This window comes from Python bivittatus, unplaced genomic scaffold (assembly GCF_059951505.1).
Source record: "Python bivittatus isolate LINGU-HERP-01145 unplaced genomic scaffold, Pbiv_v1 ctg000840_np1212, whole genome shotgun sequence".
In the NCBI taxonomy this organism is placed as follows: Eukaryota; Metazoa; Chordata; class Lepidosauria; order Squamata; family Pythonidae; genus Python; species Python bivittatus.
Genome location: NW_028277113.1, coordinates 41,729,635 through 41,753,417, shown reverse-complemented (window position 1 = coordinate 41,753,417; position 23,783 = coordinate 41,729,635).

Below are 23,783 nucleotides of genomic sequence, written 5' to 3'. Positions count from 1 at the left end.
GTTAGTTGCACAGTCAGCCAGATGTTTAGGCTGGATTTGGCATTTTTATCCACCTATCGAGTCCTTCCCCAGGACCTGGGATAGGTAGATGTTGTTGTTTGAGGGTGTTAAAGGTATTGTTGCAGGATGTAAGGTGTTCCAGGTAAAGCTGTCTTTTGCAATTGAGTGAGGGTGATTCTGTCAATGCTGATGGTCTTCAAGTGGTGCGCCAGATGTCTTGGTATTGCACTTAAGGCACCTATAACTATTGGTACTATCTTTGCTTTCTTTTGCCACAGTCATTCTATTTCTATTTGCAGGTCTTTATATTTTGTGATTTTCTCCAGTTCTTTCTCTTCTATTCTGTCTCCAGGGATTGCAATGTCCACTATTCAGACTTTTTTGTCTTTCTTATCAACAATTGTTAAGTGTGGGGTGTTGTGTGGCAGGTGCTTGTCTGTTTGAATTCTAAAGTCCCAGAGCACTTTAGCTTCTTCATTTTCTATTACTTTGCCTGTTTTGTGGCAACTGGTATTTCTTGCAGATATTCCAGTGCACCATTGTTGCTACTTTGTCATGCCTTGTTTGTAGTCAGTCTGGGTGATCTTTTTGCAGCAGCTAACTAGGTGGCCCACTGTTTCTTCAGCTTCTTTGCAGAGGTGGCATTCGCTGTCTGTTGTGATCTTCTCAATTCTGGCTTTGTATGCATTTGTTCTTAAGGCTTGGTCACGTGCAGCCAGAATTAGCCCTTCTATCTCTCTCTTCAACTTTCCTGCTCTTAGCCATTGCCAGGTCTTGTTGTTATCTGCTTTGCCTCCTAGCTTTTTTGTGCAGTGGCCATGTAATACTTTGCCTAGCCATGTCTCTTTTCTATTCTTCATCTGGTCTTTCTTATAGGCCAATTTGGTCTCTTTGGTATTCAGTAACCCTTCATGGTGTACTAACTTCAGTGCATCTTCTTCCCTGTCCTTCAGATATTCTTCCAATGCCCTTTTTCTTCTTCAACTGTCTGGTGTACTTGCAGCATTCCATGCCCACCTATCCACCTTGGAAAGTAGAGTCTGTATTATTATTAATCCCATCTTTATATATATATAAAACTCAGGGCAGCAAATATTCCCAATATTCCTGCCTCCTATTTTGCCACAACAACTTCGTGAAGTGGATTGGGCTGAGAGAATGATTGGCCCAAAATCATCCAGCTGGCTTTCATGTCTAAGGGAGCCTAGAGCTCAGTCTCCTGGTTTCTAGGCTAACACCGTTGCCACTACACCAAACTGGCTCTCAGATATTTGGTGTTAGCTGATCCACATCCTGTATCTAATGACTGATTTGTAAATATGGCTGAAATGTGGGATGGAAAAGCATGCAATGAGAGGATTTGCAAAACTAAATCATAGACAGCTAGGATGAAAGGTGTGCCTAAATTCTGACCATATGACAAGAAAGCTCATCTCATAATGAGCTGTGTCTCCCTGACTTCATACAATTGAATTAGCTAATATTCAGTTGAGGTTCAATACAAATATTCAATGTAAGTTTCAAAATCCTGTGACCCTAATCTCAGAAAGAAGAGAAATTCAGGTGTGAATATTTTTCCAAAAATCCTGAGTCTGAAAAGTAAAATAAAAATGAAATTGTTTTTTTATATTTCAGTTCACACAGATCCTGCACTTTTGAGGCCTCATGAGCGATGCACAACCTGTAATCCTCTCAAACCTTAGATGGAGCTCCGTCCTACAATTATACTGAATTTTAGTTTTAATGTGCCAGCTCTAGGTATTAATTAAATACATGAAAAGTAAAGTTTTTATTCATTTATTTATTTATTTTTCCTAGTTATCTCCATTTTTAAAGTGTGGCCTTTGTTATGCTCCAGCCAAGGGCAGTCCTCACTTTGAAAAAAGATGCCAGCCTAAGAAATGATTTTCCTGTAGTATATTTAGCATTTTTGTTAAAATGTTTCTATTGCCGTTTCTCAGACCTGTCAACAAATTCACTTATTAGATCTGAAATGTTCCTTAATAAAGGACTGGATATAGCTGACTCTGAGAATGATTATAATTAGATCTGAAGTGCATTTTAAAAAATTTGTAGAGGTATTCAGCAGTTAGAATATACTGTACATACTCATATTTGACTGTTGGCTAAGAAGAACCATGAGCCAGCAAAACCAAGGAAATATTGCATGCCTGTAAATGTACCCTCCCTTTTAGACCTTTTCTCTACTAATAAAGGATCTGAAGTCATGCTATTGTCACCAGAGTTTGGCATGTGCTCAGCCACTGATACCATAGCAGCAAGAGTGTGACTGGTGCCAGTCCTTATTGTCACAGAAGCCCCAGTACCGTATGAAGAAGGGCCCTCCAGGATGCAAAACAATACTGGGAAGGAAAAGGAGGGAACCTCGACCTTGGGGCAGGGACTGGTGGCAGACTATTGAACCCTGTGTCTCGACAAGCCACTGAGAGTAAAACATTCTTGGAAGCTGCAGAGATTGCAGATGAAAACAAAGGATTCTATCATGTAGGAAATAGAGCAAAACACAACAGAATATGTTTTGTTTTCGGAGATAAAATAAGCACAGAGCATTCCAGCCAGGTCAGGAGACTCTAGCTCTTTCAGAGAAAATGAAGAGCACAAGGGTGAAGCAAAAAGCTGACATGCATTTAAAGACAGGTAGCAACTTAAAGACAATGGATTACTTTTAAAAAAAACCCTGACAATCTCATTTGGGAGGAAGAAAATTGGAGGGCGATAGCCAAAGCATTGTACTATATCCACACTGAGAAGCTTAAAATAAGTATCTTGAGACACACATTCAATATCAGCTTTGCTCACTGCTGCCTTTCAGTTTAATATTTTTATATAAACTACTGCATCGTATTTTAGAGATGTTGTATACTGTTACAAGTTCAGATTCTTTCATTTTCTTTCTTTAATGAAGGAAGCATGTCATTTCATTATGTTGCTCTAAGTATTCCAAAAGGTCCAGCACATTTCTTATATTATCCTTTAACTGTCTTTTAGGTAAAAATCCACACTGATCCTCATGAATAAATTCTCGCAAAATTATTTTCAACCTCTTAGCCAAAATCGTTGTAAACAACTTATAGTCATTATTCAATAATGATATCAGCCAATAGTTTCTTGTTAAAGTCAAAACTTGTCCCTCCTTAGGGATTAATGTTATATTAGCTACTTTTCAGCTCTCCAGCATCTTTCCCCTCTGTAAAATAGAATTCATCGTATTTTGTAAAGGTTATAAAAGTTCATCTTCAAAGCATTTATACAGGTAGTAAGAAGCTGGTAACCCATCTGGTCCAGGCACCTTTCCTGTTTTAGTTCTTTTTTATAGCTTTGCAAACTTCCCTTATTGTTATGAGTCCATCCATAATCTGTTTCTGTTTCTTTGTAATCTTCAGTAAATTTTGTTTCTTTAAATATTCATCTATTTTCTCCAGGAAAATTTCTTGTTCTTTATATAAATTGGAATAATATTGATGAAATACTTTTTGCATAACCACATTAACTGTTATTACAGTATCTCCCACTTGTAATTTCAATATCATTTCCTTTTCTTTCTTTTCATAATTTGTATGCCAACCACTTCCTTGGTTTATTTGCAAGCTCAAAGGTTTTTTTGTTTTACATAATTCATTTTTATTTCCATTTCTCTTAGTGTTAACATAAATAATTGTCGCTGTAGAAGCTTAATTTGTTGAGAAATAATTATCTTCTCTGGGAACTTCTTTAATTCCTCTTTTTTTCTTTTTATTTCATCCAAAATAGCTTGTGTTGTATCTTGCTTCTTCTTTTAGAATTCACTATTGTGTTGTATAAAGTAACATCTCCTGAAAGCTTTGCTTGCATCTCAAACCATTCTTACATCTATACCTTTATTATTTTCAAAAAACTCTTTTAATTTCTTTTTACAGTCCTCCACTATTGTTTCTTTTGGTAACAGCATTTCATTTAACCTCCATCTGAAAGAACTGGGTTTCCCTTTAAAAAGCAAACTCACTAGATTATGATCTGAAAAGATCTTTGGTAATATCTATACTTTATGAACCTTCGTAGTCAAATTCTTCAAAATCCAAATCATGTCTATTCTCAAAAAAGATCTATGTCTTTCATAAAAATAAGTATACTCTCTTGAATTATCATGTTTATGTCTCCATGCATCAAGTTCTAAATTGTCCATCAATTAAAAAAAAAAAACTATTGGTAGTTTACCTTGTGTAATTTTAATATTTTTCTCAGTTGTTTTGTTTACTTGTGGGGAGATTATCATTCCATTCCAATCTCCCATTAAACACCAATTTTCATAAGAAAAGCCCATTAGTCTGTCCATAAGTCCTTTATAGAACACTACTTTATCCTCATTTGGGACATAAATTAGCAAATCAGAGTCTTAATCCCATGCAAATTAACTTTCACCCAACATATTTATCATACTCATCAGTCAATATAAGTTCTGGTTGTAGTTGGGAGTTTATATACAAAGCAACTCAATTTCTTTTTTTTTTCTTTTTTCTTTTCTTTCTTTTTTTTTTTTTTGTTCCTGCTGAGATAAATTCTTCACCCAAAATTCTGTAAATCAAATGTTTTATATCCTTTTTTCTCATATGCGTTTCTTGTAAGCAAATTATATCTTGTTTTAATTTCTATTTTTTTCCTAAATTTTTGGCCTGATTATGGATTACAAATACTTAATGTGGAATATAAATGGAGCAAATACTCCTCAAAAGAGGGAAAAAAATATTATTTGAAAAAAATAATAATGAAGGGAGCATGTCAGATGGATTGTAGCTAGAGAAAGATTCAAGCAAGAGATGATAATTAAAATGAAATGTCATGGCACTTATTTTTGAGGGAAATTTTGGCCTCAAACTTTGCCATTTGAACATTGGGTTCACAAGCTGACATGAGACCTGGAAATTTTCTTGCTTCACCTGGATAGGTAGAGCCCACACTTTTTGTTAGGCAACATGAAGAAGCTCTATTCATTGTCCCATCAAAGCAGCCATTTCCCCATGCCTAAGGTACACAGCTCTTACTGTGGCTCCCCAGCATTCTCTAGAAACGTTCTGAGGAGAACCTCAAACCAATGCATTGTCAAACATTAATCACTGCTATTGCAATGCATAGGGGACGCGGTGGCGCAGCAGCTTAATGACGCTGAAAGTGGCCGGCCAGAAATGGTCGACACTTCAGCGGTTCGAGCCCAGCTTCGCGCAGCAGAGCGAGCTCCTGCTTCCTCCCCAGTTCCTGTCAACCCAACAGTTCGAAAACTTATGTGAGTAGATAAATGGGTACTCTTACTCTGGTGGGAGGAAAAATGCTGGCGGTGCCTTGCAAAAAGAAGTCAGGAGCAGTTGCCGGTAGCGCGGAAGCCGCGCTCGCCCGAAAAAGGCGCGAAGCAACGGAAACCTCGCCTCCTGCACTCGCCAGCTGGGCTCTGCTCTAGGAAGGAGGCACTGGCAAACCACTTCCAAAACCCCTTGCCTTGAAAACTGCAAGGACTCGTCCAAAGCAGTCACCACAGAGTCGGTAACGACTGAGTGCAGATAAAAAAAAAAATTGCAATGCAGGTGTCAGACATTGTTCAATATGCCTTATGCAACATAAAGCCAGTGTAAGTAAGATGGGAAGGTACAGAAACTCAAAGCACTGTGAAGTTCATGGGATGAACATGAGCCAATCACTACTGGGGATAAAAGTAGGAAAGAGGAGCAAATATGTGCTGCTTTGAGCTAGTTGAAGGAAAAGTGAATTTAAAAGAAGAAATAACTGGCTTGCAACTGCTACTTCAACGGCCACTTCATGTGCCAAATGCTGGGAAGCCCTTCATAATTGATCATTCAAATAACCTTAGCATATCCTGGAGAATATATGCCATAAAATAGATTTCTTTGAGCAAAACGTGTGCCAACTCTATACTATTACAAACAGAAAACTACTATACTGTGGATATTTTATTACCTCCATAGTCTTGAGTAAATTTCAAAGCTGATTTTGATCTACATATATCTGTAAGTGCATGTACTCAGTGACACATGGTGTAGTGCACAGCTGGCTATTTTGTGGTCTACAGAAACATTTTGAGCTGTTCGTAAGATAAAGACAATTATGTTACAATGACATTTTTTAAAACATAATCCTTTTCAAAATATTTTGAGTTTTTATAATTACATTAAATTTGCTCTTGAAGACAATAGCTCTCGTCATCTTTACTCTTGCAACAATGCCGTGAGGCAGGCTGAGCTAAGAGAAACACAAGAGGCTCTGCGGGACTTTCTGCATGAAATGCCAAAATAATTCAATTAGGGCTCTTTCTCATGGTTTCATTAAAGTGCAACCTGTTAGTCCTTGACCTGGCAGAAAAATATGCCAACATAAAATTCGTCACTATAGTGGCTGAACCCCTTTCTGCTCAGTGATGGGGCCAGTGAGTTGTGGTTTAATGCATGACAAGTTAAAAGTGAAAGGTGGATTCCTCTGCTTTCATTTCCTCTCTGGTCAAACATCACCAGCTGATGGAAATATTCCCCAATCTCTCTCAGCAGAGGCTGGAAAGAGGCAAGTTTTGACATATGGCTAGGTCCATGTGCTTAACTATCTGCCAAAACCCAAAATTGAGAGAGTGTATCTGTAGGGTGGACATGGCTTTCCAGTAAACAAAAGAGGCTCTTTGACTGGCAGGTACTGATTTCATTTCCCCCACCAGCATCAGCCTCAGCTTACATAGAACAATACAAGAATTTATCTACATGCCTGGACAAAGGTTCACTCAGAGAGCTAACTGCAGATATTTTAGACAAGCAAATCTGGTTCTTATGGATATAATATAATAAACTGAAGATAATACATGGAGCCACTTAGATTAACTGATAATGAAATGTTACATTTTGAAATAGCTACAAAAACAAAAAACCTCCATGATTTTGAAGCAAGTTAAATAATTTATAAAGGCTCCATTGTGATTTTTATTGTGCTCAGAATACTAATCGTCATCATCATCTAAACTGACTCCCGGCTTTGCCTAATCACCTCCTGTAGAGCTGGCTGGTGAGTTTCTATGCCCTCCTGCAACTAAAGCAGAAGCGGGTGGAAGACAGTTGTGGGGATCAGAAGGGAAAAGATATGCCCAGAGCACCTTAACAGCCACTAGAAGCTTGGTAGACACCAGACCTTGTTCACTTCAGCAACCACATCCTCAAGGAAGCAACACAGATCCTGTCCATGGCAAAATCTGAATCGAGAAAAGAGAAAAAATATTATTTTAAAATTGGAACAATCAAAGGCAACCTTAAGCTGCTTCTGTTGGGGGCTGGGGATCAGATGAAGGTAACTTTATAAGGAGGTATGATATAAAAACATTATTAGAAATGTTCATGCTGTGGTTATAGAGCTGTAAGGATGAGCTCTTGAATTGTAGGAATGGATGCCCACTGCAGCTTCTTGAGCTGGCCTTGTTTAAACTTAATAAGAACCTGGTATCAGATAGATGCAATCTAAATTTAAACATTAGGAGTCTGCGTGTGGCCTTTCTTTTTCCATCCATGCCTGCAGCAGACATTCTGTGACCATATAAAACAATCTCCTGTTTCCCTCACATCCTGTTCAGTCTCATTTTTACACCTACACCAAACTCCATTATTTTATTCATTGACCTCCCTGATAATGAAGTAAAAACCATTTATTTTCTTGAATGCTCATCCAATCTACATTGCACTTATCCAAATAGGTTTGTCTAGGAGGAGTGGAAATGGATGTGGCATTGACTTTTTAGCTGTGGTTTATATTTCCATCAACCTTACAGAAAAAATCCATGAGATATTTACACAAATCTTTCCACAATTCCTGTGGCTTTGAGGGACATTGCATTTGCATGAGCTCACCACTGTGGCTGATTTGTGCTTTCTCAGCATCATTGCCTGAGACAAGGAGCCACCAAACCCATTCCTAAGAATGTTCGCCTTTTTCTATTCTCACTCTCTCCCTGTTCTCTCCCATTATTAAGCAGCACAAAATGCATTTAACATTCTTGAAGAAATGGCCCCAAATATTTTTTGACAACCCACAAAGCATCAATGTAATGTGATATCTTTATTTACCTATTGTTTTGTCTCCCACACTTCTCCAAGGAACTCAGGGAGCATGGGTGGGGGATTGTCCTAGTGTATTCACACAACCATCATGGAGGCACTAACCATTATTTATGCACATATTTATGTCCATAAATATGTAAGTTTAAGAGACTCTTAACTTTTTGTCCCTCTTTCTTTGTTAATGTCTGGACAGGGCCCTCTTCCTTGTCCTTTTGATGTAGGCTTGGAACTGAGACTATTATTATTGTTGGTCACACAGTCAGCCAAATGTTAAGACTGGATTTGGCATTTTTATCTACCTATTGCATACTTCCTAAGGACCTGGGATAGGTAAATGTTGTTGTTTGAGGGTGTTAAAGGTATCGTCACAGGATGTAAGCTGTTCCAAGCAAAGCTGCCTTTTGCAATTGACTGGTGGTGATTTTGTCAGTGCCGATGGTCTTCAAATGGTACTCCAGATGTTTTGGGATTGCACCCAAGGTGCCTATTACTATTGGTACTATCTTTGCTTTCTTTTGCCACAGTCATTCTATTTCTACTTGCAGGTCTTTGTATTTTGTGGTGATGATGATGATGATGATGATGATGATGATGATGATGATGATGATGATGTTGATATTTATATGCCGCCTGACTCCCAGTGGTTCTGGACATAATAGAACCTTAGAAATTGCTCTATCTTTGGATCTTTCACCACAGCACAAATGTGCCCTGGCAACATCTTTTTTTCTGCTGTGTCTCCATAATGTGTCCTTCATCTCATCCCAGCCCATGAGTGAAAGAGGCTTGAAAAATCCGTAGCTGTATTGAGGTTAAGGTAGTGCTTCCCCCCATTTCAAAGCTGTTCAAGGGCAGCCACAAGCTATATAAAATTCTTCAGGCATCCATTACTTTGGAAGGATGTTGCACATCTGGAAGTGACTAGGAAGAAGCAGGACAAGGACTGGCAATGAGAACAGCAAATTTCATGCATTAATTGTTTTCTGCTGATTCAAAGATAGGTTTAGAGCATTTCAACTCAGAAGTAAGGAAAGATCCTTTATGTATGGCCCCAATAATCATGCAAAAATGATTGATCCTGAATTGCTTGCCAAAGAGAACCTAAGCCAAAAAGAACCATCTCAAAACAAGCAGATAATTTCAATCCTGTATTTCCATGTCCTGGGGTACTACAGTGTACAATAACTGAAAAAGGAGACCAATGATGCCCGAGGGTATCTTATAAATTTCAGGGCAGCACAGGGACTTTTTCATCCTTCCTCTTTCACATGTGAACATAATTCAGCATAGAAAAACTTGCACAGTCTCAAAGTTCATTGTTATGAGGGGCAAACCCCACATTTATGTAATGATTCACTGTTTCTCCATTGATTTAGGAAATCTGGATACCATGCCCAATGAAAATAATATAGATTTGCCAGAATAATGCAGTTGAGTATTTTAACAACCAGAATTTCTCAGGCCTCAGGGAACTGTTAACATGTTGTCAAGTATGGAAATCTGAGTCCTATAAAAGATCAATAACTTCTAATAAAGGAAGATTCTGTGAAACACCTAGAAGTATGCAAGTCAATCCTTTTCCTGTAACAGTAATGCACTGTTATACACAAACATGCCCATTCGGCTATTCCATTTCAAGGTAAGAACCATTATGCAAAGCATGAAAAAGTAGTAAAAAACAGTAAATCAAGGCATGAGATAAGAAAATGAAATACAGCTAACTCTAGTTTATTCAAACAACATTCACTATAACTATCTATACTGTTCTGTCCTTCCCCCACAAGCATTCATCCATAAATACACTAAGAACCAAAGAAACATGTACTTCCACATCTTATTCCCTAATCAGTGTTGAACCATTCATTAGGCATTCAATTTTTTTACATGCACATTATTTCTATTGTATGGTTTGTCACATTTAGCAATGAACCTTCAACTAAATACTTGAACAATCCATAAATTCAAGTATACTCACTGTATCATACCCTTTCTCTGAATTAACAAATGCACAATAGAATTTCATTTTCACATTTATACATATCTCAACAACTTTCTGAAGAGCACTCTCTGGTCTGCACACCCCTACCTAGCCTAAAGACACAGTGCGTTTGGCTCCTTGTCACTTCTCATAATTTTTCAGTCAGAATTCTGGCAAGCACTTTCCCAGGCACCCCTGCAGTTTCTGCTTTCACTCTTGCTATCTTTCTCTTTGTATTGGGGAATAGTAGCAGCATTTTCCAATTGTCTAGCGCAGGTGCAGTCTTCACGCACATGTGATGCAAGTCAAGTTGCTTATGTCATGTTAAGCATGTTAAGCAAGTCACACAACCATTCCATACTCAAATCACATTCATATTATAATACTAATCTTCTAATACGACTTTCATATAGGACACATACTTGCTTTTCCTTGAAGTCAGTCTACTTTCCTTCTAGTTTCTTTTACTCTGTTCCTTTTCTTTCATGCCCATTTTTTCCCAAACATCCACTCTTCATTTTACCAAAAAATGTTCAGGGCCACATTCAGAATCTCTCATTAATTTTCTTCACTCATTTCCTCAATCTTTTACCATAAACAATCAAACAATATGCATTCCAGATCAGCCAGTGCCAGCCCTCCCAATCCTCTCACCTACATTTTCTCTTTGATTTTGCTCTTTACCTCTGTCTTCTGACTCTTGGTCCTCTCCAACACTTGAAGCCCAGGGTCCATCAGCAGCTTTCTCCTTTAACAGCCTATCTCCACCCCCACATGACCTTCCTTTATTCTTTCAACATCACACTGGTCATACCACTCAGTTCTAACAGCTTTCACCAATCATTGTTACTTTTATTCACATCACAACTTTCACTGACTTTCACTAATTTCTCTTGTACAATTACTACTTTCTTGGCATCATATTTTTTTAAAAAATGGTGCAGGGGACAATGCTTTTATGGACTTGTGGGTCTCAATTCATATAAGCTTTTAAGAGTGTTAGTTAGCACTTTGAATTTAACTTGGCAAAAATAAAAAAGGAAGTCAGGTGAATCCTTAAGAATGAGTTGACTTGAATCCATTTCAGTAAGCCAATCAGAATTCTACGTCTAGGATAATAATTCAAATTGATAAAAATAATAAAATAAAATGTATTTTTGTAGGGCTTATAATGACTATATAGCTGTCAAAAGCTGTCTTGTGTGCAACTTTCAGTAGGGATTTCTACAGGATATATTTCTAGTCTGTCAGAACAATATTATATTTCAAAAACCCTACCAAAATGAACTGCTACTGAAAATAGCAATTCTGTTAAATCTGGCCTCAGCTAAGTCAAGAGTTCAATTTATACTATAGGTATATTTGCTATTTAATAGGTGTGCATTAAAGAAATACTTGAATGGCTCTAAAAAAAACCCCACTTTTACATTCTTCCTTATAAAGTGATTGTGGGTATGCATAGGATCATATGATACCAAATTATATGATACCAAATACCAAAAATAATCCCTAGGTCAAGGATAATATATGCCGAATTGTCTTGTAAGATCAAAATCTGTTGTGACTAGGAGCTAGAAAACTCTGCTTATCAACCATTGCTCAATCCCAAGGTCCTATTCTACCTTCAGCCAATCATGCTCTAATGAAGATAAATCTAATTTTTCTGGAACTTAGCCTCTTTTCTCAACACTGATCTTTAAATCTAGAAGAAAAATAAAATTTCCAATGACAGTAATAAGGAACAGCTTTTCTCTAGACTTGAAATGTAAATTTCACACTGAGAAAGGGGTATAAGTCCAGGGCCCATCATCTTAGGCTCTGTTGTTTTTAACAAGAATACCCTTTAAAACTCAGTATTAAAAAATTGCTTTTTTATTAAAAGCTTCCCCCCATTAAAGGCATAGGCAAGATTCTTTGTTTCTGCTGAAAAAAAAAAAGCAGCCTTTCTGGATGATCTAAGATGAAAGCAATACTTCAGAGGACCAGTTCTTAATAAATATTTTTCTTAAGTATCTGCATTTTTATTATTTGGTTATGGACAAATCTAATTCCCTCTTTTTAAAAAAAAAAAAAAAACAGTTTTCACAAAGGAAAGCTTTCAGTTGAAAGGTTGCGGACTGATTTATTATTGTCTACCTTTTTGATGATGGCTCCCCAGATGGCAGAGAGCATGCAATTTATTAAAATCCCTTCTCATTCCACTCAAGTTCAGGTATCAAAGACATTTTATTGACAATCCCTGTTGATTTTTACCTTTATGTTCCAAGTCTTATTTCCTATTACATTTCCCTCCTATAGCTGGCCACGGTTTTAGCATCTGACTCTCATCTTCAACCATAAGGATATGTGGTGTTACCCGTGACTGACATCATGTCATTTTGTGAATCAGTGCATACAGCACCATAATTCCCAAATGATCATTTAATGTGCTTTGTGTCCAGTTAGAGGCTATGCCATTAACCAATCCAGCAAAAAAAAAAAAAAGTAATATTGGGTTAAGATCACTGCTGGAGTACTAGTTGTATTGCCTAACATTAGTAGCAGGTCTCGGGTGGTTCTGCTCAAAGAATACACCAAATATTTCTAGCCTGAATTTTCCCAACCAATTCCCTAGTTTATTTAAAGGGAGATTGTGCAATTGGTTCTGGCCAAATATGGCAATATCACTGTATTCCACAAACAATTGCCTAATTTTTCCTCAAGTTAAATATCTCCCATGAGGATTGTCAAGGGCTGCAATTTCTCACAGTTGCACTCAATCTAGATCTCTTGCCTAATGTAGGAAAGATAATTTTCATCATCCATCCAAACCCTCACTATTTTAATTAGATTTTATTTATTTTAAGATATTTGTGTGCTACCCCAATTCTTGCTTTCCCGGCCAAAACTCACTAATGGCTTACATTATCACCTGATGACCCAAATTAATGGTTACTGAGGTAGGTGCCAGATGAAAAATGCTGGTGATTCCAAAGCTTTTTTTTTTAGCAAACCATTCTCATATCTGTAAATGAGATCAATGTGTGTTACATTCAGGTATTTTGAGGCTAATAGAAGGATGAGGCAGGCACAGAACCTTTCTTATATTCTCCTTTTACACTATATTCCCAGCATCATTCCTTTATAATTTGGAATCAAAAAGGGGAAAAATTTAATATCAGACTTCCAGGTAAAGGCTGAAATAACATGGAAGACTTTACAGTAATCCAGATTCTACTTTTTTTCCATAAGATGAATGCTGTTTAAGCAGAAACAAATTCTCGAGTGACAAAGCAAAAAATGAAAACTTTTTAATATAGTCAGCTGGAGAAACTTGAGTCAGCTGCAGAAATTTGTTACTAATAAATTGTATTTTCAACTGAATTTAAATACTTTTTAAACTGAAGAAGTCTGACCACTATACAACGCTGCCAGAGCTGTCTCAAAACTCTCTGTTGTCTCAGGCATAACAGCAAATGGTACCCACCAATCCAATCATCCTCTAAGTCAGTGGCCTATTACACAAATCAACCAATTTATATTGGCCCATTGAGCAATACACTTTCCCCTTCCAGGGAGTTAAAAAAATGTATCTAATACCAAAAAAGTGAATGTATTTATTGCCCATTTACAACATTCCAAATCTGCTGCCTGTGGGAGTTATTTCATTCTAAGTAATATGCCTGGCCCTAAGTGCTGCTCTGATGTTCCTGCCTCCAGATCTTCTACCCTTCAAAATGTGGTTCCTTGTCCCTTGTCCACTGCTACACAAAGAGAGCAGAAGCAGTACTGAAAGCTCATATTTACATTGCTGTTTGTGATGTTTTAACAGTTCTGCTGTAGTTATTCCTATGCCTTAAATAGCTTGCTGGGCTCTACTTTTCTTTTCATATTCTATTAGATAATCTGCTCTGCATTGAACACATCAGATTCCCACACTGTTTTGATAAGAAATCATCTAACTGAGGAATCTTAACAATGGCAGGAATTCTACTTTTAAAGTAACCTTCGTGTATCTCCCAGCCAGGAAATATTCAACAAGAAGCTTTTTAAAATTAAAATATAAGCTATAAGTACCAGAAATTAATAAGAATAAATATTTCCCTCCCCACAAAGATAGGACAATTTAACCTGGCCTGATTCCTGACACATTTGAGAGAGAAGAGAGAAATCTCTTTATGCTACTGCCTTTGGCTCATTGTATTCTATATTTTGATGGCAATGATGACAATGATCGTGACGACAACGATGATGATAGGTTTGTGCCAAGGAAGTTTAATACAAATGAAGTTGTTTACTCTGTTACTATGTAAGACAGTATGCTGTTGTTTTAAGATATGATGATACAGTTCTTTAATTTTCATGTACTTAATCATACACTTGACCTACACAAAAGTATTTTAACAGAAGAGAAGATGATTTATATGCTTCCTTAGTCCAACTGACTGTTTAATGAATCCAGATCTAGACATTCTGATATCAGGGCAGAATGCAGATGAATGGGAACCATGACTGTGCCAAGACATCAATGAAGGGAAAAAAAAAATCAACATCAAATAACAAGTGGTCACAGCAGCACTGGGAGATAAATCAGAGTAAGTGAAAGAAGCAAAAAACAGGAGTCAGACCTAATAGATAGGATAAAGGAAAAAAATCACTGCTCACAAAGTCATTGTCATAGGCCAATCATTTTTAAAAGACTTGATTCTTTATATATTATCAATTAAATTGTTATAAAACTCATTAAAGAGACCCATACTTTTTATCTGATACTCCTTCTTTCAGTTAGTCAGTTACTTTTAAACTAGCCAAACGCTAATTGTCCAAGAAGAATTATTTGATGTTAGCTGGTTGCTTCTTTTAAAATCCCATGTTATAACATACATTGAAATATATATTTAAGTATGTATATAAATGCAGGATGTGCATTTTGTTAAGACTGAAGATTAATTTAGAAATGGAATGGGGCAGATTTAGGAACTAATACATGTAAAACTGGCATATCCTGAAAATAGATGAATCCATCTATTTTTAGTGAAAATATAGCCATATCAGAAAGGATTAGAGAGTTGTATGGTAGGACATCTGGCTGTACCAGAGTTTTTCAACCTTGGCAACTTTAAGCTGCATGGACTTCAACTCCCAGAATTCCTCAGCCAGCATGCTGGCTGGGGAATTCTGGGAGTTGAAGTCCATGCAGCTTAAAGTAGCCAAGTTTAAGAAACACTGGGCTATACAGTCCTGTTCAGGTATGAGCATTACTTCCCTAACAACAATTCTGATTGCCAGTTCAAAACTGAAATCAGCAGACTAGAAAACCAAACAAATGAGCTGTTGAAGAAAAAGATAACCTTGCCTTATACAACAAAAACAAAAAGAATGATTTACAAACTAAAAGGGAAAAATTAACAAGCAGAGATGTAATTTCAGCCTTTCTTAAAATAATTGTAAATGCAAGCCTATTCAAATATGGAACTATTTTGCTGCAACAAGGTCATATCAGAGTACATGTAAGGAAAACATCAACAGATACAGAACAGTGGTATTCATTAACAGAAACAGAAGTCCAGGCAGTTGTGTGGAGATGCGAATACTTCCATTTGTATCGTTATGGAAATAGATTTAGCCTGATCACTGACCACAGGCTTCCAGATTCAGCCATTTAAATTTAAAGCCACCAGCAATTAAGAAATGGAGACTATGTCAGCAGTTCCACAATTACAAACAGAGCAACTTTTCTCATTATCAACATAATACAGAATAAATCAACATTCCAAAACATTCAAGTCATATACAGCAGAATAATTGGTGTAATGGTTAGGAAGTTGGATGGCACCTGAGGAGGCTCAGGTTCAAGTACAAATTCAGCCATGGAAGCTCACTTTGGGTGAGTACCTCTCAGAACAACAGAACTCATAGTACTCATGTGTGAATAAGGAGGGAACAGTCTGCATGTCAAAAGCTCCATAAGGGAAGATGAAACAGAAATCTGACCAGTTTTTCCTCATATTCAACTGAAATCAGCTCCCTGTTCTGTGTAATGGTATGTGGGAATGACCCTGGAAGGCAGGAGGAAGAGCCGCAGACTAAGGAAGGGTCAGATAAGAGGCAGCTGAGCCCGTGGAAGGAATCCTAAGCAAACATCTTAGAAGGGACCTTCCCTAGTTTCTTAAGTTTCTTCCTAAGGCAAGCGGGGAGAGACGTAGTTTCAGACTTGCAAGATTCTGTTAATATACCCTTACAATAAAGATAGCGCTAGTGCTCCCGGGTATACTTCTTGTCTGGACTACCTTGTAATGCTGCTCAAAGTATCATAGTAGTCAACCAATAATATAATCCTAGGTTTTTATTTAGGAATGGCCACCAAGACATTTGTCTGAACTGAGGGAAAAAGACAATGTCCCTGCATCAATGTACCAAAGGGAGCCAAACTGGAAGCTTAAACATACGTTAAACCCGGCAGTGAGGCATCCTCCTCCCCTGTATGGGAAGGTGCAGGACATGCCTGGGCTCACACATAGCTCTATTCAATGCCCTTCTGCCACAACCTATTCCCTCCATATCTGACAGCCAGCACTGGCCAGCATTACATTCTATAAGTGACAGTCTTCCTTCCATTGTATCTTTCAATTTGCCTCATCCCAAAGGCAGAGATGCTGCCAGACTTCATAATTGCTTGAGCATATGGCTGATGAAACATTTTGTAGAAAATTGCAGGGAAAGGGGAGGACATGGCAATCTGCTCCTTTATCCTGACAAGATATTGTGGTGGTTCAGAGGAAAGAGCACTTAATAAACAGTGACAGTGAAAGAGGCAAATTTTATTTTCTCCTTAACATCCAAATGGAATGCAAAGGTCATTGTGGAGCTGGTCAGCTAGAGAATGCCGGTATGACCAGAGAAACTTCTTGATGAACTTGTCATGATGTTGGGAGATTTCAGCTACTATCTGTCCATTGGCATCCTGTCCATTGGCATGCCAGTTTGAGGTTAGAACCTCCTTCTGAGTTCAGAGATCTTTTGAAAGACTATCCTTGTTTTTCCATGTTTGTTTCCATCTTCAGCATCTTTACAGATGTTGCTATAATACTGCTTCTTGTCTCTTCTGACAGTCCTTGGACACTCTTTGTTAAGTACCTTTCTGAGATTTTTGTCTTCCTTGGCTTTGGCTTCTCTTCTCTTCTTGAGAATTTCCATGGTTTGTTCTGACATCCAGTTTACTTTCTTCTCTTTCTTCATTTTTGGCAGTCTCTTTTCACATTCATCCTTAACAACTTTTTAAAGTTCATTCCATAATTCTTCTGGTTCTCAATGAATGAGGCTCAGGACTTCAAAGTGATTCCTGATCTTCTCCTTGAAAATAGTGCATATATGTTCAAGATCATATTGTGGAAACTGACTGGCTTTTTCCTTCTTTAGCTTAACTTGGAGCTTGCACATGAGCAGTTCTTGATCTGTTCCACAGTCAGCACCTGGCCATGTCTTTGAGCTCCTCTACCTTCTTTTAACAATAATATAGTCAATTTGATTTCTATATACCCCATCTGGTGATGTCCTTGTATAGAGGCATTGTTTCAGTTGTTTGAAGACAGTGTTAGCTATGAAGAAATTCTTGGAATGGCAGAAACTGATAATTCAGTCTCCTGCTCTGTTTTGGTTTCCTAAGCCATACAATCCAACTAGATTCTCCTCTTTCATGTTTCCAGCTTTGCCATTCCAGTTGCCAATCACAAACAGCACATCTTGTTCTGTCAATTTCAGATTGAACTTGATCATAGAATCATCAACCTCCTCTTCTTCTGCATCAGTAGTTGGAGCATAAACTTGAAAGATCATCATATTAAAGGGTTGTCCACGAAGTCTAATCAATATTATTTGGTCACTGATTGCATTATAGCCAAGTACTGTTCTTGCTATACCCTTCCTAACTATAAAAGCAACACCATTTCTTCTTTGTTTTTCATGTCCTGAGTAATAAATGGTGTAATCTTCTAACTAAAAGTGTCCCGTCTCAGCCCATCTCAGTTCACTGATGCCTAAGATGTCAATCTGTAATTGTTTCATTTCATCTTTCACTGTGTTGAGCTTCCCTGTGTTCATGCTTCTTACGTTCCACATTCCTACTGTAATTCTATCTTTGCAGCTTCGGATTTTCTTTTCCTGTATGGCTAAATCAGCAACTAGACGTCCCAAAGGCTTTAATCTAGCCATATTATAAACACCATTAACACTCCGAAAAATCCTCAGCTCTTCCTCAGTAGCATGTTGAGTACCATCCAACCTGAGAGGCCCATTATCTGGCACTGTATCATCAATCATTTTATATTTTCTATCCATGTGGTTTTCATGCTAAAAATACAGGAGTAGTTTACCATTGCCTTCTCCCACACAGTATGAATTGATGCCTTTGATGTTGTCACTAAAGTGATTATCTGCCTCCAGCATCTTCCTTATATCGCTGCTGCCCAATATTGGTGCCTGTTTAGCTGGGCAGCTGGGATGACCTTCATGCCTTGGGTGACCCTACTGAGATTATATACTCTTGGCAGACACTCCCAATGTTCTTCACTCATCCCTCCCAGGAACACCCCCACCACAATAAGGCAGCACAGCAGGACTTGAGGGGTGTCTTCATCCAGTGTCTACACATTATTTTCTAGACTTCCAAGAGCTGAAGAACAAATGTCCAGCAATATACTGACTTTATGGGGCAAAAATTGTTTGCTTTACTGCATGTTTTGGAGAGTATAGGCTTAATACAAGTCTTTTTCTCCCTTATAACAGTAGGGAAAAGCTTAAAGTTTCATGGACAAAAATCAGCAGTTTGTTGCCCAACTTTGGTGATGCAGTGTAGGAAGTCTAATGGCACAATCAGCCCCTGGCCACAGGTTGCTTGCACCTGTCCAAAACTATCATGAAATTGTAGGATGATCAACCCCTCTGAAATGATGCCCAGGGCTTCTAAGAGGAAAAGGCAATCCATTCCTGAACTGCAAGCAGTCTTGAGGTTTTGGCTTTTAAATAGAGTCACAGCTCCTCCTCTCATCTCCTTCCATCCCCTTCACATTGCTTTAACTGGTGACTGCTAACTGAATTGTTTTAGAGATCTAAGGAGTTTGAATCTTGATTCTGTGATCTCCACTTATGGCACTTATACACCACCCTTTCTCAGAGAGGTCAAAGCAGTCTATTTGAGGGTCTCCCCTAATTTTATCTCTAACAACAACCCTGCAAGATAGAATGTACTGAGAGAATGTGACTGTTTCATGGTCAGGTAGGGTTGAAACAAATGCCATTCATTTTTAATTATCTCCTTTCAAAGAAATTGATCTTGGGTAAGTACTGGCATCCTAAAACATCCCATACATTGGACACAGAGACATATACCATAATCCTCCATCCATGGCAATTTGAGGATACAAATTACATGTGCACTGTTCTTTTTACTTTCCTCTATGTAATTGTGGAGGGTGTAATACCCTGTCTGTTTGCAAAAGTTACTAAGCCATTTGAGTATTGTACAAAATATGTCAAGGGGTTGTGGAGGCCTTACTGGTAAAAAGTGTGTGCTTTAATTCCTCCTCTCCCAAATATCAGGTAGAAACCAGGGAGGTAACCCAAAGATTTTTCCCCAGTTCCTATCTGTGAAATGCATTTGCTCTTTTCAAAGTTCAAGGTTTTTTTTTTTTTGCTACCTTCAATCACTCTTTGGTGTTTTGTTCAGCTGCCCAGCCAGCCACTGCCAAATACAGGCTGACGTTGCCACTCTCAACTTCAGCAGTTTGTGAGGTGGTGCGGGAAAGGGACAGGCAGGGAAGGAATTAAGTCAGTTAGTCAAAGAAAAAAGAAGGAATAAAAGGAACAAAAATACACACCAAACCCTCACCACACACAATAGCTGGAAGGCGGGAGTGGAGTGGTGTTTTCCTCTGTCAATGGATCAATGTGTTCTGTAAGCATTTCCATCCTGTCAGGTCCCCAACTCGGTCTCCACCTGCTAGTTTGCCGGCTCGAGAAGAGCGCTGTCCTGGCCCCTCCCTCAGTTTGCTGGCGCCAGCGTCTTGATGGGCCTTGCACTTTGATTATTTGTGTTAACAGTTAATTTAGCACCAGGGACACGTGTGCCAAAGCTGCCTCCACTTCCTTCAGCCGCCAAACAAATGGGACTTTTATGAGATGCCTTTTAGGGCTCACCCGCATCCTTTGCCTGGACTCCATCTCCTCCCCCCTTTCCCCGCCTCCAGGCTCAGTTGTAATCTTTTCTTCATCTTGCAGGAAAAGAGCTATTTCTGGCAGCCCTGTCTCTTAACACTCACCCCCGTCAAACTGATTTAATGGAGATTTATAGAGGCTGGGCTCTGGAGCTCTCTAAGGCCCATTCCCAAACTGTTGCGCCTACATTATGTATGGAATGTATTTAATGTTTCATATTGAAGCTACACCATCAACTATTACAACACTATAGTAGGTTTACCTAATTTGGGTTTTTTGCACAATTATGCAAGCAAAAGTGTGTTGTTCTTGGGCCCAGTCACAGTCCAGCTCATCCTAGCAGGACCAGCCCAAAATATTTTGTTGCCTAAAGCGAGGGCAAGAAGACGCTCTTTGTCAATTCATCATACTTGTTCAACACAGGCAACAAGACAGTACACACTGTTGTATCTGGAAGAGGCTGGTTGATATTGAGCATAGCTGGCTCTCAGGCATGATATCATCCCACCCTTCATGGCTCCTCCCCACACCCAAAATCTGCCACGTGTGTCTTCTAATGGTAGGGAAAGCCAAACAGTTTAGCTGCAGGCAAACCGATTTATGTGTAGAAAGCAGATCCATTAAAACTGAGCTAATATAGTTAAAACAATCGCTGAACAACATCCATCTGTATTGCTGGTACCCAACAAGAAACTGATTAGATCAAAAGAACCATTTTCAGGTCATAGTATGCAACAGCATGAATTGCTGTAATGATTGGACAACCTTTTACAACTAAGGCTGCACTTTTTAACCTTTTCTTTTGGGGGATTGAGAGTAGCAGGACACGTAGGTGATGTGGGGAGATTATCAGAGGAAGAGGAGCTGGAATTTTCTGCCCTCTTTAAAATACAAAGGTATGTATGTAAGAGAGAGGGAGGGAGAGAATGACTTAAAATAGTTTCAGTGCACCCGTCTTACTGCTTATTTTCTTTTTTAACAGCATAAAAATAAAGCACAATACAACAGCAATTTGCAATTGATTTTTGGCAATGAATGATTGTGTGCTGCAATAACGTTGGGGGGGGGGGGAGTTCACATGTAGCCTGCAGATTAGACACCATTGTTTTATAAGGATGCAAGGAATCGATTTTCTCTCTGTGCTTTGTCATGCATTCTTTACATTGCTTTCAAGTTCTAATGTTCAATGTTCACATTTTTATGGCCCCTAAATTTGCTTCATCTTTGAACAGAAGTGGAAAGGCATACTGTGCAGTATAACTGCTGGGGCTGTTTCCCATCTCCATGCCCTTTGATGTCAGTTTACTATATTGCTTACTAAGTCTTGACATAGTGAGATTGCTAATAATCTGGCCCCTTCTGCACACACAGGGGGCACCAATGCAGGATCAGCACCACTCCCTGTATTCCCACAGTGCCGGTGATCTTGAGGATGTCTTCAGCAGCTGAGCCAATTAATGTCTGGCTTCAGAGGAAACACAGTGAAGATAGTGCTGCAGTATTTCCTCTTGAGCTGTGAGACAAGTAGTTTCCCATTGGTGGAAACTCTCACCTCATTCAGCCTCCTGGTTTCTGAGCTCTTCAGAAGGCAAAGCACTGTTCCCCCATTCTGCTCAGTGGAACTGAGGACCACTTATGTTATTTCAATGCTCTGTAGCTTTTGTAGCTGCAAAACAAATGGGATAAGGCAAGCTCAAGGATAAGATACTGGCTGGAGCACCAAGTTTTGTATATTTCCATTGGCCAGCTGAAGGAAGTACTGTCAACTTCCTGGTAGAAGTAGTATAGATGGTCACAGTATGCAACTCTGAAGATTTGTGAGGGGGTAAAAATGTTGGCGGTGTAGAAGTGTCTTCTTTGTCCTTGTCCAACACTTGAAACAGTGTCTTCCATGCAATAGAGCAGTGCTGGCTAGGGAATTCTGGGAGTTGAAGTCCACACATCTCCAGGCTGCCAAGGTTGAGAAACACTGCAGTAAAAGAACTCAACTCCCAAGGCAAGCATATCCACACTCCAGGAAAGCCCTCTGTCCAGAGGAGCACCCCAATTATTGCTATTGCTAGCCAAATATTCACAAGTAACTTTGCTATACAAAATCTCAGCCCATATTTGTGAAAGTGGAGAATTGCTCAGTGTACGCAGGCAGGATATGCAGAGCAAGGGATGCTGATGGAGTAGTTAGCAATATCCAGAAGATCACGGGTTTCTGAGACTTGCATTTAAACACACATGGAAATAATTAGGATCAGTCACTGCAGTCTCCCCACATAACCAACATTGAGTAAAGGCTGATCCATAAGTATTCAGGTGTTAGAATCACTCAGTCTGACCTATCAGAAACATCTATTGTTGGTGACCATCAACTATCGTTGTTCCTTGTTCTCAGTCACAACCCCGCAATACGCCCTCCAGATAATCCTATCAATGCTTCAGAGGCCTATTCATGACACGCAGCAGTGATGAGGATCCTCTGGTTGGCTTGTTGTGAGGTTGTTCTAGGCAAACTCAGTCCCCAGTCATGCCATAGCCATCCCTGAGATATTTATCCTGTAAGGAAAGGGAGGAAAGAGGAGCATTTTCAGGGACTTACCAACGTGGAGAGGCATTTAGATACAGTACTGCCTATCTGTAGCCTTAGGCATACAAGTCTCAAGAGAGAGGTAATTCACAATATTATGCATCTGAAGATCAGCTGTCAGTGATAAATTATCTGAAATACCCAGGGAAAATTTGCACAGGTCTTATATCATAGGAAAATGAAGGAACATCAGGATCTGTGAGAAAGTGCCCCCAGTGATCGCAGGACAGAAGATTCTGGGTAGAAACAAACTTCAAAGAGTAAAGGAAGTGGTAGGCAGAGAGGTAATGCCTGCTGTTTAGCTCTCAGCCCCCTCCCCTCTTCATTTCCAGCCACTGCTCCCCAGCTTGGAACAACCTTCCGAAGAAATAATCCACATGGCTAAGGGTAAAATGAAGAAAGGAATTTAGAAACTGTAATTCAATCTAATATTTGAGGCTTGGCAAGTGCACCTATGGGATTTCATGAAAAATCCTAAATCTTTTTCATTTTTTAAGCAATTAACCAGAGCCCCAGTTCTGCTGGCTCCAGCAAGCTGCTTAGCTCTTGGTTTTATTAGCCATTTCCTTTCCCCCTTTGCCAGCATGAGCTCCCATCCTTGTAGCTAAAAAATAAAGAACGAATCCCAGGCTACAAAGGTGGCGCAAAGGGGCCACCACAGACAAGTGCCAGGCAGTGCCTTTCAAAATTAACGCAGAGCACACATCAATAAGACACATTTGGATTCAAATGCCATGGTGTGGAATCATTTATGAATGGCATAATTAAAAACATCCAACAGTAATTTAATGGATCCCACCAAGTACAGACATAAAGTCTAGCTTCTCTTCTCCCTATGCCCCCCTTCTGCAGACTTAACTCTTGGAGGAAGAGCAACAGAGAGAAGAGAGGAAACTTGAGTTACTCACTGCATTTACAGAAAGCTCTTTTGTTTGTATTCTGC